Here is a 15,670-nt window from a genome sequence, read left to right as displayed (position 1 = left end):
GCTTTACAAAATGTGTGTTGCTGGTATGGGGACACAACCAGTTAACAGTATCGCATTCCAAGTATAATAAATAATTATTTGAGTATTCAGGTCAGCTGGAACCTACACCTTTAACCAGAATGACACTTTATTTATTTTCTTTCATCCTTCTAGTATTTTGATGAAGAATATATGATGGGGCGGGGGGGGGGGAAGAACTTGGTTTCCAAAGGGAGCAGAACCCTTATCGTCTCACGCAGCCATAAAAATTGTATTTTGACAAAGCCCACCAGCTGCACAAGGACCAGATTCTAATTAACACTGCCTCAAATCTCTCTTCTTTTGTTTAGCATCTTTTTTTTTTGTCATGGTTCAAATTGGCACAGGCATGGAACGTGCGCTCACAGGAGAATTTTAATTTATTGATGCTTCTTGCCCTACTGTACATTCCGGCTCCTATTTGAGGGTAATGGATGAAGCAGATGTTTGACACCGCAGCACCTCTTCATAACTTCACTCTTCAAAACCAGTTTTACAAGTACTTACTCGCATGGGTTCCCATTGACACAGGAAGCTGAGGTCATCGTGAAACATGAGGCTGGGGCAGGAGCCTGAACTCATGTGCTCTGCAGCTGGGCCCCCATCTTCCGAGCACGTTACCGATTTATGAAACAGCCATAATTTTCAGCTTATGGACAAAGAAATAAAAGTGTTGACACCATTATTGTAACATCTGTGAAGGGAAAAATATGAGCCGATTTCTAAGTGCACAAATGGTACCAGAGTTATAAAGATTCTTTTATGCTTAATTGTATTCATTATCAGCAGTAATTATTTCTAACACAAGCAGTTTCTTCCAATTTAATGTCAACCTAAAAGGTTAAGACCTTATGATAGAGTCATTTCTACCTCATGATTTGTTGGGTCTGCAAAGTTAGGCTAATTGGTAAAGCAAGAATTGCTTCTGAGAGCTCTAGTGCCTGGGTTTCCGCTCGTCTGGATAGAGTAGATCTCTCCGTTAACGTCACCAAATGGTACAACCAGGCAGAGTTCAAAAGAAGTCCCAGGCTTGCGCTCTGTGCCATGTTTTTGTCATCACTGGAGAGTCTCCTGGAGGTTGTCTCTCCAACATCCTTGTAAACCAACTTCTGTAACCGAGGATGCTGATGTTGAGTGATGCATGGGAGTGGGGGAGAAGGCTCCAGAATGTTCTGGGGTTCCATTTATGGATGAGGAGCTGGCCTCACTAGCTTAGACAATGAGGGCACATCTTCCTTGTGCCAACAGATAAAAGCCACTGTGATCTGAGTCCTATTCACAACGGGCAGAGGTGACATCTGATCCTCAAGCTTCATCCAACAGGTAACTCCTTTTACCTGGCGGCTCTGTCTCCAAAAGATGGTGCCATGAAGGTAACTAGTAGTGTGAGGGTTGATGGGACCACCATTATGCTGGATAAATACCGAACATCAAGTGTGCATGCCGGAGGAGCTCCGAGGGACACAGAGTGTTTCATCCTAGCTTTCCAAATAGCCTCGGAGAATAGTTCAAACATTCTGCCTACAAGGCCGTTTTGAGGCAAGAGATAGCCCTGGGGATCTTGTCATGGCCACACTGAGACAGCAGCCTCCACCCTCGTAGGACCCAGTTCAGGAGCCTGGAGTGGATTCCTCAGCTCCCCTGTCACCTCATGGCATCACCCCCTTGCCTGCTGACATCAGATGTCAAAATACTAGAAAGCTGCCAGTCGCTTTTGACTCTTCATGTCTCTTCAGCCATTTGAGATCAGCCATCTCTTTGCATCACCTGTTATAAATTCCAGTTTGTTTTACCTTAAGGAAGTTCTTTGTCAGCCCTGTAAGATGGCAAGTTCTTGAGACGATGACCTTCCTTTCATGTCGACCCAACCACCCCAATGCTTCTGCCAATTCCTGGCACAGTAAGTCTCATGTTAGCTTTGACTTCTTAGAAAACAGTCGAGGCAAGGCTTGAGCGTGTGCCAACATCTTACTGAAAGGCGACTCACCAGGGCAGTGAGAGTGAAGGAAGGAGGGTGGGAAGCAAATGCGAGGTGATGTGTCACCTCCCTGGCCCTGCTTTGCCATAAACTCCAAGCTACCCAACCACAGCTTGGCAGATGCACTCTCTCAGACTAATGAGATGTCACCAGATGGACTGTATAGAAAAACCATGCCCAGAGTAGTGTCTGCTGCAGGGAGTGATGCAGAGGGACTTGCCCTGCCTCCCATTTGTCAAAGTACTCCCAACATGGAGCCAAGCCCCCCTCACACCTGAGTGTCATCACCAGGGGAACCCTTCACAGCATGATCCAAAGCCCATCTGCCTAGGCAGGACTGGAGCTCAGACACCTAAGACTAGGTGCTTAAGCCCACAGTGACCTGTGTTTAAATACTGATTATTGTGGGCTCTTCTATGACTGCACTGATATGACAGGGAAAGAGACCTCATCATCAACATGATCATCATTTCCGCCAGGTTGACCAAAAGACAGTCCCAGAAAACAACTCTGCACCCTCAAGAGCATGAGCCTGAGCCTTTCACCGTGCAAGACGAATGACCCTCACTTTGATACTTGGTGCCACCTCTAACAAAAAAAAATTACAATAATATGACCGTGATTCACTTCCAGGAAGTAATTTGGATATGTGCCGATGAGGAATGTCTGCCAGCCTGCAGTGCATTTGTCTTTCTTCTGCCCACCACAGCAAATTCAGGTCAGATAATTAGCACTTGTCTTTGTGCCTTATGCTTTCTGAATTTCTGCAGCACCATGAGTAGGAGGTAAAAGTTCTGAAACCTTCCATGAGGTTGTTGTTGCTATGGAAACCACTCCCTTGGAATTCTCATACTTATTCCCAGTTGGTGAGCAGGAGATGTTCCAAACCAAATACTGAAAGAGTTCTGAAAGCCAGGCAGAAGACGGGAGGGCACGGGGAGTTTGGGGAAGTCCCCAGAAGGTGACAGTAAGGATAAAGGAGTCAGGGAGGATGAGGATATAACCTTCCATCTGCTTCTGTCTGGTGAAGAAACCAGGACCCCACATACCTGTCCTTGTAATGTGCCAGCCCATTGGGAGCCCCTTGCCCAGCCCCATCGTGGCAATATGAGCCTGCGTCTGTATAATGCTCACAGAGCTGGACTGACCCCTTACTATCACCTTCCTTCTCAACTAACCAGCGGCTTGACCTTGGGTGAGCCGTGCCCTCTTTCTGGGCCTCCTTGCCTGCATCTCTATAAACGAAGGCTTCCAGCTGGCTACGACCCAAGGCCTCTCCCTCTGCTCTAGGGAATTATGATGCTTTTAACTGGGGTCTTCTGGGCTACGGTCTTCTCCTAGAGTGAACCAAACTAAGATCTCTAATTAATTTAGGCTTGAAGGTGCCTCATCTGTAGAAAGGTCCTTGTAGGAGTGACAGCACCAGATCTTTCTGCCCAGGGAGTTGGTCATCATGACCGACGTCAGTTAGCTTCAATAGAAATCTTTATCAGTAAATTTTCTGTTTGTTTTCAAGTCATTTCCAATAATATTGTGAAGAAAAAGCACAGTGGACGGAGATGAGACTATTTCAGTTTTTATAACTAGCTTGAGAGGGGAGGTCTGATGAGTACGAGTACTCACTCCTTCAGATGAGGAGACAGAGGGTCAGAGACGTCAAACGGTCGGGAGCCATAAGGATAGGACATGTTTGAGGCATTCCATCCTCTCATTCTGCCCGGTGCCAGCCTCTGGTGCAACATTCTCTCAAGAGGAAAAAATGCTTACCCAGTTGTTAGGCACCCGAATTCACTGCTAGGGGAAGCTTATGGATTTGAACTTGAACCTTGGCCCTTCTTGGCTTGTGGGTAATATTTTGTAGCAATGGATTGTTGCCCCAAGGAGACATGAATGTGTGTTAAATGTTGAAGATACATTCTTGCTAGGTCAAACTTAAAAAGAAAGTCTTTAAATCCCAGGGTGAGGGAATCCCTGGGTGGCTCAGTGGTTTAGCGCCTGCCTTTGGCCCAGGGCATGACCCTGGAGTCCCAGGATCGAGTCCCACATCGGAGTCCCAGCATGGAGCCTGCTTCTCCCTCTGCCTGTGTCTCTGCCTCTCTCTCTGTCTCTGTGTCTCTCATGAATAAATAAATAAAATCTTAAACAAAGAAAAGAAAAAAGAAATGAATCCCAGGGTGAATGGCAGTCTATGGTAAAGAATAAAGATGGAAGATGACAAGGAGTGGGAACAGAGGAGGCTGGCCCAGTTGCTTCACCCACCTGCAAATCCTCTAGGAGGAAAGGGAGATCCAGGAGGAGATGTTGACTTAGAGCCCCTTTGACCCTGGGGGTGTGGGTGAGGGTCATGGGGGGGGTCCTGAGTCCTCCCTCAAAGGAGTGCGGGTGGCCTTTTGCATCCCTTCTTTCACTCAGGTGCACCCAAAAATTTTTAAGAGGGAAAAGGATGATGGTTTGTACATGAAAAGCTATTTCTCCTTGAGCAGTTAAAAGTCGAATTTCCAAAATTTCAATGTATGCATGTGTGGGAGGCGCCGGGATGGGAGAGAAGGGACGGAGTTGGCTGCAGGGTTTACAGGAAAGCAGAGGGGCCCTAAAATATGCATATGCTGAGTACTAATTTGGGCGCATTTTCCCTGAATTTAAGGGAACTTATACTATGGTTGTGCCAGACTATATACAACAAATGTCTCAGGCTATTTGGTTTTTGTTTCTGATTTTTTGAGTTCTAACTGGTTCAAACATATTAGGGAACAAAGCATCCATATTTTAAGACTGATTTATGAATATATCCTGCTACAAACCAATTTAGAATTCAGTCGCCTCCATTCCACGCTGAATTAAAATACTGACATCTGCCAGGAGCAATCGGTCGAGATGAGTTTGAGGTTTGGTTGTTTTGTTTTGCTTTGTTTTAAAATACAGTACAAAATGATTTTAAGTGAAATTCCCAGGAATATAATTCGGGGCAAAGACAATCGAATGCTTAATGAACTCTATTCCCGAGCCTGCTATTTTTATTCCCGTTCGGCTTCTCTGCTTCCACGTCCCCGCGCAGCCCGCGGTGGTGGCGCGGCGGCGACAGAGGCTGAGCCCGGGCCCGGGCCTTGCAGCTTCAGGAGGAGGGCGGCTTCCAGAGAGAGGGCTGCAGCTCGAGGGGCACCCCCCACCCCCACCGCCCGGAGGCTCTGCTGGGCTGGCACGGGGACCTAGGCGGAGACAACTGCCACCTCCTTGGCAGGTTGCTAATAAACATTCACAGCAGGAAGGAGGCCCTATCTGGAGCCTGGAAGCCTGTTTATAAGAAACTCTCATGAAGTCATCAGGGTCAAAGTTGATCTTCCTGTTATTAAACTTGGCTGAGAAGGTTCCTGTGGACTTTGGCAGCAAGTCAACATTCTTCATTTAAATGGAGTTGGAGGAAAACAAGGTAAGGGAGCACCTTCGTGAAGCCCCGGGCAGCAAGGATGCTCAGATGCCGGGGTTGGGGGGCAGGGCCCCCCCCTCTCCCTGGGAGGTGCTCTCTCCCGAGATGCCTTCACCAGGTCAGCTTCCACACAGCGGTCGGGCACCTGGACCCTGAGGTCACTGGGAGGCTGCCCGGCGGGTCACCGGGCGCGTGTCCCTGAGCTGACGGTGACACAGCCTTGGCCCCAGTCTCGGGGACCGCGGGTGCAGGGTGGTCGGCAGCATCTTGTCCTCGTCTCCGGGCTGTGCCGCCCACCAGCCGGCAGCCCCGGGACTGAGGGGTCATAAATCCCCCTTCCCCCCCTGCTGGCTTCTTTCCCAGGAGAGTCTCCGGGTGCCTCGCTTGGCACCGGTGGGCCGCGCGACTGCCAGAGGCCTGGTCCTGGGAGCACGCACCAGCCCCACGGCTCTGCTCTCCAGGCCAAGGGGGCTGTGTGGGTTCTAGCGAAGTCGCCTTCCCCCCGCCGTGAAACCCCAGAGACATTTACCATCCGGCCTTCGGGGGAGGCTTTCGATGACACGATCGCCACGGGAAGCACCGGGCTGGTGTGCGCGTCGCCGGAGGCGCTGCCCTGGGCCCTTCTCCTGGGCCCTCCTTCCCTTCACCATGCTGAAAAGGCATTTCTTAAATTCTTAATGTTTTATTTTATTTTTTAAAATTTTTATTTATTTATTCATGAGAGACAGAGAGAGAGAAAGAGGCAGAGGGAGAAGCAGGCTCCATGCAGGGAGCCCGACGTGAGACTCGATCCCGGGTCTCCAGGATCAGAACCTGGGCTGAAGGCGGCACTAAACCGCTGAGCCACCCGGGCTGCCCTCTTAATGTTTGAGACACACTGTGGTCCCAGGGCTGGATTGTAGCGTCTGCGAGGAGGAGGGTCTGGCCCGGCCCTCACCTCTGGCTGCACCTCCTCCAGGATCTGTGAGCGCACACACCCCGCTCCCGTGTTTGTACAGCTGCCGGGCTTCCCCATTTGTTCTTATAAGTCCCGGCAGTAAGTAGAGGCTGACTAGTCCCATTTCTCAGGTGAGGAAGTGGAGGTTAAGGCCACTGTATGCAGCTCTGCAGCTTGGCAGCAGGGGCCAGAGCTCGGGAGCCCGACTGCTCCACCGTGGGGCTGCCTGCCAGCCCGAGGTCACAGTCGCCAATGCACTATCAGGGGATGCCCTGGGACAGGGCATCGCTGACTGGGGAGCCCGGGGCACGGAGATCTTCTATGCAATCTAAAGTCTTTCTTTATTCCCTTTTCCTTTCAGGATCATCTTGCCTTTAAGTCCTCAAGAAACCTCCAGCCAAGTAGGCCGAACACTGTGTCCTCACGCTGGTGCGTCTCCAGGGCTGGTGCACGCATATCGGCACCTGCATCCGCAGGAAGTGCAATGGTGGGAGGTCTGGGGTTGGGGGGAGAAGGATGGGAGGTGTCGGCACGCCGGGACCCCTGGAAATCCTGAGGGAGGGAGCCAGACGGCACGGAATTTGGGGTGGACAGCTGGCGACCCTTGGGTGACCTTGGTCCGACTTGGCAGTTAGAACTTCACGCTCTGGACCCCCCTCTGGGCAGCGGGGAACCACCGGTGATGCGGTAGTTGCACTTTCAGGTTTGCGCCTGGGGACCCTCGCTCTGGCAGAGGGAGGGGAGAAACCAGGTGCAGCAGCAGGGAAAGGCCCAGAAGGAAGAGAAAACCCAGTAAGAAAATGGCAAGTCACTGAAGCAAGGGCCGCAGGCCTGGGCAGGAGGCCCGATCCAAGAAGTCTCAGAGGAAGAGCCCTGGAGAGATCTCTGGCTTGGGGGACGTGGGGCCCACGCTCTCCGCAGCCTGGAGAGCAGAGTCTGGGAGGACTGGGCTCTCCCAGGATACACTGGGGCTAGTGGGAAAGAGTCACAGGCGGGGCCTTTGGTCCTGACGGTGGCCCCCGCACATCTGAGGCAGGTGGTGGCGGACACCTGCACCCGGAGGCCGGGACCGGACAGGGTCTCACTCAAGACGAGGCAGCGGCGGCTCCCGTGGAGGGGGGTGAAGAAGGGGAGAAGGGGGAACCCGGGGGCGTGTGTGAGGCCGAGGAGGTGAGCAGAGCCCGGGGAGGGGGCGCTGGTGCGGGCAGGGGTCAGAGGAGCCACGGAAGCGCCTACGTCTTCCTTTCTCCCGAAGGGCGGGCAAGCCACGCACCCCAGCATCACTCTGCAGCCTGCAGCGGCCTGGGGCTCACGCGGCCGTGAGGGGGGCGCCCTGGGGCTGCTGGTCACCCCCGCCTCGCCTTCTGTGTCGCAGCCCCCAGGTGGCCCTGTGAGCGAGGCACCGAGCAGGAACGCTTCCCGGGGCGCAGCCTGGGGCCCGTGGGCTCCCCAGGAGGAGGGAGGACGGCCGGGGGCTGCGTCCTGCGTGACACCTGCCCCTGGGCCTGCAAGAGGGGCCTCCCGCCGGCCAGCACATGTCAGAGGAGTCTTCCGGGCACCCCCCCACGACCACGGACGTGCTGCCAGGAAAATGTCAGTGGGCGACAGCGCTCCTGGCAACCGGCGCTCCGCTTCTGAAGCCGCTGCCAGCCCAGGCGGTTTGCCTCCTGGACGAAGGCGCCGTCCGGGGGGTATGCGGGTGGCCAGGGCCGCAGTGTGATGACAGGACGCACCTGTGGGGAAGGGGAAGGCACGCGAGTGACTCGCAAGGACACCACGGGAGAGGAGGCCGGGCGTCGAAGGAATAGGCGGTGGCACAGGTTTGGATTCGTCCAAGTGCCCTGTGATGCCAGCAGCCTAGGCCACCTGCCCCTGGGAGCGCTGTATCCTCCCCGACACCTGCACCAGCCAACCACCCCTGCTGCACCACTTCCAGCCCCTCCCCTGCAGGTTAGAGACCAGGCCCTCCCTGACCACCTCTTCCCTCCAGGGCGAGGGTAGCAGGGCTTCCTCCAGCCTGGCCCTTCCCTGAGTCCTCTGTTCCTCCACCGCTCGGACCCCGGTTGTCCTGCCCGGGGTGGAGCCCAGAGGGCTGCAGAGGGCACGTGGCTTCCCGCAAGTGCTGAGGATACAGGTTGGGTTTATTTTTCTTTATTTTTTTAAAATTTTTATTTATCTATGATAGTCACACAGAGAGAGAGAGAGGCAGAGACATAGGCAGAGGGAGAAGCAGGCTCCATGCCCCGGGAGCCCGACGTGGGATTTGATCCTGGGTCTCCAGGATCGCTCCCTGAGCCAAAGGCAGGCGCCAAACCTGCTGCGTCACCCAGGGATCCCGGGTTTATTTTTCTTTAGTCAGTGGAAAAGCAAAAACCAAGACCCACTGTCCAGTCTGAACAGTCAAACCATCTTCTGGAGTATTTGGCAGAAATTATTTTCTCAGGCATCAGATAAGAAATAAGCAGGAGAGACCAATACTTCATTCAGTTCATGATGATTCTTACGGCAGAAAGAAATCAGCACGAAATAAAAGTGACAGTGGCTAAAACGTGTATGGTGAAGCTGTCAGAAATATTGAAATCTTTTGGCAGACCCAAGTCTGTAAAAGCGATCTAGAAAATACTGAAACTGAAAAATATGATGACGGCAAATAGAAAGTGTACACTGGCAAAAGCTAAAGTTAGTAATATATATATGTATATATATATATATAAATTTGCACAAAAATACTGATCTGTGAACCCTCACTGCAAATTTGACTTGAGAGAGAATTCATCTTGGTGAAAATAATTTTGCTGAATAATTCCTTGCCCAACTTTCCGTACAACAGCTAAATATTTCCGTTGTTCCTATTTTTGTTTTAAACGGATCTAACCAGCTTTGTTCCCAGAAGTACTTTCTCCTCCAAAACTCAATGTTGATATGATTCTGTGTCAAATATTTGCATTTATAAAATGTCATCCGAGTGTTTAAAGAATGGAAAGTACGAGGACACAACAACAGAATCAAAGTACGGTAAACTAACTTCTAGTTCCAGTCAAGATGGAATAGACAGGCTTCCCCCCCGCCCGACCCCTCCAGTAAGTACAGCTAAAATCCACAGACATGACATGTAAAATAAGCATATGACTCAATGGTGTAAAGAGCAACGAGACTGGCTGGAACTGCGCCTGGAGAGGCAGCACAGTGGTGTGGGTCCCGGGTCCTTCCTTTATTTCCTGTCCGTACTGAGTGAGGCACTGGACAGCTGTGCAGCCCTGACATCCTCACAGACACACACCAAAAATAAAACAAAACCCAAAGGCCGAAGAAAAGCTTTTCTTCTCCAGCCAAAGGACCAGGAAAGGAGTAACCTTTGACATTACGGTCAATCATGGATGACCGTGATAAAAAAATTTTGTTAAATTCGACCTCATCAAAATTTAAAATTCTAAACCCACGGCAGACTCTCTTAAGGGGACCAAAAATCAAGATGCAGACAGGGAGAAAGTCTTTGCGAAACGTACCTGGCCAAGCTCTCAAAGAAAGAATGCTCCAAACTCAACCGTCAAAAGCGCAGATAATTCAATCAGAAAATGGACAAAAGGCCGATAGTTCAGGACAGAGGATGTGTATGTGTGGGTGGCAAATAAGCACATTAAAATATGTTCAACATCATCACACATTTGGGCAACGCAAATTACACCCACGGCGAGGAATTCCCGCACGTCTCCGGGAATGGCGAAAAGTAAAAATTTCGCCGATTACCCGATGCGCTCGTGGCTGCCGAGAAACTAGATCTCTTATTCGTTCCTGTGGGAAATGCAGACGTACACAGGTTCTGGAAAACAGTGAGGCAGTTTTTTAAAAATCTGAGCCTACTGGATGACCCAGTAATCACATTCCTGACCATGTAGCCCAGACAAATGAGCACTCTGTCCACACACGAGTCTGGACGTGGAGGGTTCACAGCCAGATACTGAGACAACCCAAACGTCCCCCAGGGGGTGAGCGGTCAGACTCACTGGCGTCCACCCATATCCACGCACGCAGGAACTTCCACGGCTCTCCCGGGCGGAGCGCAGGGTGAGAGAAGCCAACCTCCCCAGGTTATGTGCGTTAGGATCCCACTCCTAACGGAGGGATGGAGAACACACTAGGGTGCGGGGAAGGGAGCGGGGCGTGCACCTCCCTACAAAGTGACGGCGCAGAGGAGATCTTGCTAGACGTGGAGCAGTTCAGTGCTTGACTGCGGCAGTCACACCAACCCGCACATGTGGAAGATTGCCCAGACCTACACACACATAAGTGCACATAAGACAAAAATCTAAATAAGGTCTGAGGCCTGTACCCAAGTTCACTTTCCGGTTTTGCCGTCATTACCCCGTAAGCTGTTGCCTTTGGCGAAAACTGGGTGAAGCGAACACGGCATCGCTTGCATGATCTTTGCAACTTTTGGAGAATGGATCATCGGGTCAGAATGGATAGCTAAATGCAATGCTGTGGACCCGTACATGCCGGGTCTTGAGCCGTCATGCTTGCTCCTGGCTCAAAATTTCTCTGACCTGACCCCATCCTGGCTCATGCCCCAACCCAACCTTGATCATTAGTAAGGAGTGGACTTACATTGATAATATTTGCTGTTTCCCAATCTTTGCAAATGCTTCAAATCCCTGTGGTTTTGAATATGCCATTTTCTTCGTTTGAAGAGCACTGATGGCCCTTCTCAGGTAGGATGTCAGCTTCATTCTTTGGAAATTCAGTTCCAAACTCATTCTTCTGGTGCACCCATTTTAATGAGAATTAAACACATCAATTAAATATCATTAACATATGAATCAAGTATTAATAAGGATTCAGTGACTATATATTTGGGTCTATTACAATCTACAGCTGTCCCGTGTCACATGGCATAGGCTACAACCGAATCACAATTCCCCTCGTAGAGCCATATTTTTGACGGTGAAGGGGAGAACGTGTCACCCCTAAATATGCCTCTTTGGTCCAAGGATTATTTTGAACTGATTATTTTGAGAAACTGTAGGTACAGGAGGAGCTCTGAAATGGAGCCCTTTTTATTTTTTTTTAAAGATTTTATTTATTCATGAGAGACACAGAGAGAGAGAGAGAGAGAGAGAGAGGCAGAGACACAGGCAGAGGGAGAAGCAGGCCCCATGCAGGGAGCCCGATGTGGGACTTGATCCCGGGTCTCCAGGATCAGGCCCTGGGCCGAAGGTGGTGCTAAACCGCTGAGCCACCGGGGCTGTCCTGGAGCCCTTTTTATAAGGGAAATTCATATTAAAAATCTCCATGTGTTTCTCCCTCTCCACACGCAAAAGAGGAAGATGACTTAATAACAAGAAACCCTTGTCCAAGGAGAGGGTGCCAGGCTTGAATCTGCATCACGGCTCTCCGCTGTCAGGGCCCCACCCACGTCCCCCCACCCCACTCCCACCATCCCCCTATTGTCATCAACTGGGGGTGGTGTGCCAGGTGGAGGTGTGAGCCACCTTGGAGAGGTCCACTCCGGTTCCTGGCACCTCCCGTGTCTCCATAGACGTAGATGCATTAATGAAGCTCTCCTTGTTTTTCTCTTGTTGCCTGTCTTTGTGGCAAATGTCCTCAGCTGAAACCTCAGAAGGGTAGAGGGAAAATATGGGCAATTGGTTCAGAGGAGAGAGAAATGTCCAAGAATCTCAGTACTTTTGGTCATGTGACCAACCTGAGAGCTCATGAGTGTGTGTACGTACATGTGTGCACACACACACCCCCACGCATGTATGCCCTATTGGCTGTATATTTTTGTGTGTATCGTAACATGACGCAGGTGTACATGATCCATATTTGTGTATTGCGTACCTACATATGTATGCGCACACGCACACGCAGAAGCCATCATTTGGCCACAGCACCTGAAATGCTGATGGAGCATCTTCCGGCGACACAGCCTCTGTCTCTCTCCTGGTGATTGTCACAGCTTCCTCGGGAACCACTCTTCCGCCCCAGAGTCAGAGGTGGGGGTGAGTGTGCCGTGCCAGGGCCACCTGCTCCCGATGTCCCTCAGCCAAGGCCTTGCTGGCAGTCCACCCCAAGCAGACTCGTGCTGCCTGTCAGGGCAGAACTACCCGCAAAGGACACTGTTGGACCCCAGGCCCAAATTCCTTCCTTCTTTCTGTGGATTTTGCATCTCATGCCCCGATTCCCAGCCTCTCACCACAGCTGAGGGGAGGCAGTTTGTCCCCTCAGCATGGCACCAGCTCATGCTCTCTGCCCAACCCTCTCCAGCCCGGTGGCTTGGCCACCCTTGAGCTTCCCCAGGGACACCAATGGTGGGCCACCACCCACAGCACCGGGGTCTGCGCAGCTCCACAGGGGCCTCACCTCAGTGGGCAGCAATCCCCACCTTGGAGAAGCAGAGGGGAGAGGACCCACAGAACAGCAACAGCTCTTTCCGGGGCAACTCTTCTCCCAGAGCCGAATCTCTGAATTCCAACCCGATATCCTTAATCTGGCTGGAGTATCCCAGATGGGTGGGCTCTGCTCTTAGCCACATCCTTCATGAGTTCTGTACGTGGTGATCGGTCACATACTCACTTGTATATTTTAAGTCTATGAGATTGAAGCTAAAGGGAGAAAGTGTCCATTTAATATCTTATTAATAACCTTTAGCAAATCAATATTTACCAAGTGACCTTTATAAGTAAACTCCCATGTTTCTGAGGCCTCAAAGTCCCTTCCACCTTGGGCATCTAGAACATTCTACACCAACCACTGGCCATATGGTCCCTGAACCAGGTTCAAAGCAGCCACTGTCAGCCTAGAGCACTAGCTCACATGCCCTGTGACCAGCCCTGTGACCACATGAAGCTTTGCTGGCCTGCGACGCCTGGTTTTGCAGAGATTTTGACGGGCAGACAATCCTTAGGCCCCTTCTCTTTCTAGATAGGATGTAGAGGTTCATGCAGGTCGAGGGGGTTGGCAGATTGCTCTCTTGACAGAACCTGAAGTAAGCTTTTGGACTGGGGCTCCTCGGCGGGTCCTCTGTTCTGAGTAAGCATGTGTTCCCAGCTCGCAGTTGGATGGCCTGTTCCATGATCACTCTGCTCCCGAGGTATAGTTGGTGCATGTGTGGTGTTTGTACTTCATCTTCCTCTGACCTTGGTGCTCCTTTCCAACTGTTTCAATAGCTTCGGTAGGCTTGGTTATAGAATTAGAACTTTTTAAAGACAGGGCAGCAAAATTTTATAAACCGGCAATGTCTAAAATGTCAAGTGTAATCACAAGAATTCCATTATTTCCGCTGTAGAGCTGAAGGGAAAGTTGAATATTACATCCAATCATTTTCATCCTCTGTGTTGATTTGCTTATTTCGCAAAAGGTGCTCTGGAGGCTCCAAGTTGTGAGGAGAGGTATGACCCAGCCTGTAGTACCCTGGGCCAGCACTGGCCTCGGATGCCTGGGGGTGGTACCACTGGGTGGCGGCAGCTTGGGAGCATGGCTCTGGAATGGCCCACGTGGACGCATACTTCAGACTCAACCTACAGGGAGTCAGGCCATTCCAAATGTTTCATAACTGACCTGCTCCCGGTGAGATATTTTAAAACTTGGATTTCAGGCAGTTGTCAAAACCTGGCAGAGCAGTGACCCTCCACAGCCCCGAGCAAACCCTGGAATCCCACTCTGCCCAGAATGGATGGATTCTGATTCTATCATGGAGTGGTGGAAGGGGCCAAGGACTCAGAGTTGAACTGGACCAGACTTTGCTCTGAGAAGCTGATGGTGATCTGGAAGGAGAAACAAAGACCAGCAGAAAACGGAAGCCCGGCCTGAAGTTATCATCACACGACAACATAGTGATTAATTAGCTAGGAGTGCACAGCCCCCTGGACGGGCATGTGCAGTGAGAGGGAGACTGGAGAGATCTCTTGGCAGGTCTTGAGAGATCTGGGCAGCCGTAGGGATATCGTCTAACCCCATGGAAGCTCTCTTTCCTTGGCTGTAAAATGGATACATGGTGATTCCACCATCACCTCCCACGCCTTAGGTGAGGATTGACTGTGATTCTGTGTACGTGCCCAGACCACAGCTTGGTGCCCTGCAGCAGGTCCCTGAGTGTCTGTGACACCGCAGAGGAACTGCATGGGATTGGAAAAGCCGATCCCCTTGGCTGGTCTCAGTCACGGACCTCCAGCCTGAGGAAAGGCAAACCAATGGGTAAACAGTGTCCAGGGGCCTGGTGGTCTCAGACAGCAGAGGATGTAGGAACAGGGTCATTAATGAGGATGACTGTCAGTCCCGTGTGGAACCAGATACATCCTCATTCCTAAAAATGCCAAGTTATGTGTTAAATCATTTGGGGACATCTTGATTTCTGTATTTCTATATTTGTCTCTATCTATCTATCTATCTATCTATCTATCTATCTATCTATCTATCCATCCATCCAACTATTATCATCTCTCTACCCATCTGTTCATCTATCTATCCATTTATCTATCTTTCATCTATCCATCCATCATCTCTGCCTTCCTCCTCTTTTTCTCCCTGTTGGCCAGTTCCTCTCTATCTCCTCCATCTCCAGGCCCCAACACCAGACTGACTGAATCAGAATTTCTGGAGTGGAGCCTGGAAATGTGCATTTCTTCAATGTCCTTTGGTAGACACTTAGGGGATTATCTGTCTTATGGGAAAGGCCCCTCCCACATCCACTTGAATGGCTACCATAGAACCATGGCCACAGCAGGTTGGTCCAGGCTGTGTGTCTCTCCGCAGCCAATCAGACCCCTTCTGGGAACTTGTCATCCAGGAAAGAGAAGCCAATCCCTTAACACTGTGCGAAGCTGTTAGCCAGCTGTTGGAAGCCATGTTTCCTCTCCATCGACAGAGACAAAGGAGGCTGACACACTCACAGCATGAAGGATGAGCATAGATGACAGACGGAGACAGTCTCCGGGGTTCCAGGTATGCAAGAGTCCCAGCCACATCTCTGCTCTGGGGTCCCCAGAGCTCTCACAACCAGCACCCCTGCTGGCTTCAGCTGCCTGGGTGGGGTTTTGCCAATTGCAGATGAAGAGCTTCTAGTCAGTTCCAATCCTGAGCCTCCTTTGGGAATCACCTCCAGGGAGAATTTTTCCAGATATCCTCCATCAGATCCTTGAAAAACACTCTTTGCAATTAGTCGTATTACCTTCAAAATCCTTGAGATGGTTTAGTCTTGTGATCTGTAAACTAATTTCTTCTCTGTAGCTGACTGTAGTTTAGAAAGAGATTTTCATGGGTTCCATGGGTAGATGTTAGAGATAGAGAAGGAGGGGGGAAGGAGGGAAGGAAGGAA

The 15,670-nt window shown here is 50.9% G+C and overlaps 1 long non-coding RNA gene across 1 annotated transcript; it reads left to right on the top strand.

The window, feature by feature from the left end:
* The first annotated feature begins 1,209 nt into the window (after nucleotides 1-1,209).
* Nucleotides 1,210-15,517, top strand: LOC140620689 (uncharacterized). The gene is made up of 5 exons (XR_012020405.1): nucleotides 1,210-1,341; nucleotides 2,476-2,714; nucleotides 6,719-6,786; nucleotides 7,394-8,307; nucleotides 8,713-15,517. It is a non-coding gene; the product is annotated as an uncharacterized lncRNA (long non-coding RNA).
* Nucleotides 15,518-15,670: the final 153 nt, after the last annotated feature.

Source organism: Canis lupus, chromosome 29, assembly GCF_048164855.1.
Source record: "Canis lupus baileyi chromosome 29, mCanLup2.hap1, whole genome shotgun sequence".
Classification (NCBI taxonomy): domain Eukaryota; kingdom Metazoa; phylum Chordata; class Mammalia; order Carnivora; family Canidae; genus Canis; species Canis lupus.
Note: the sequence above shows the minus strand (reverse complement) of the source record. Positions and strands in the feature narration are given on the sequence as shown.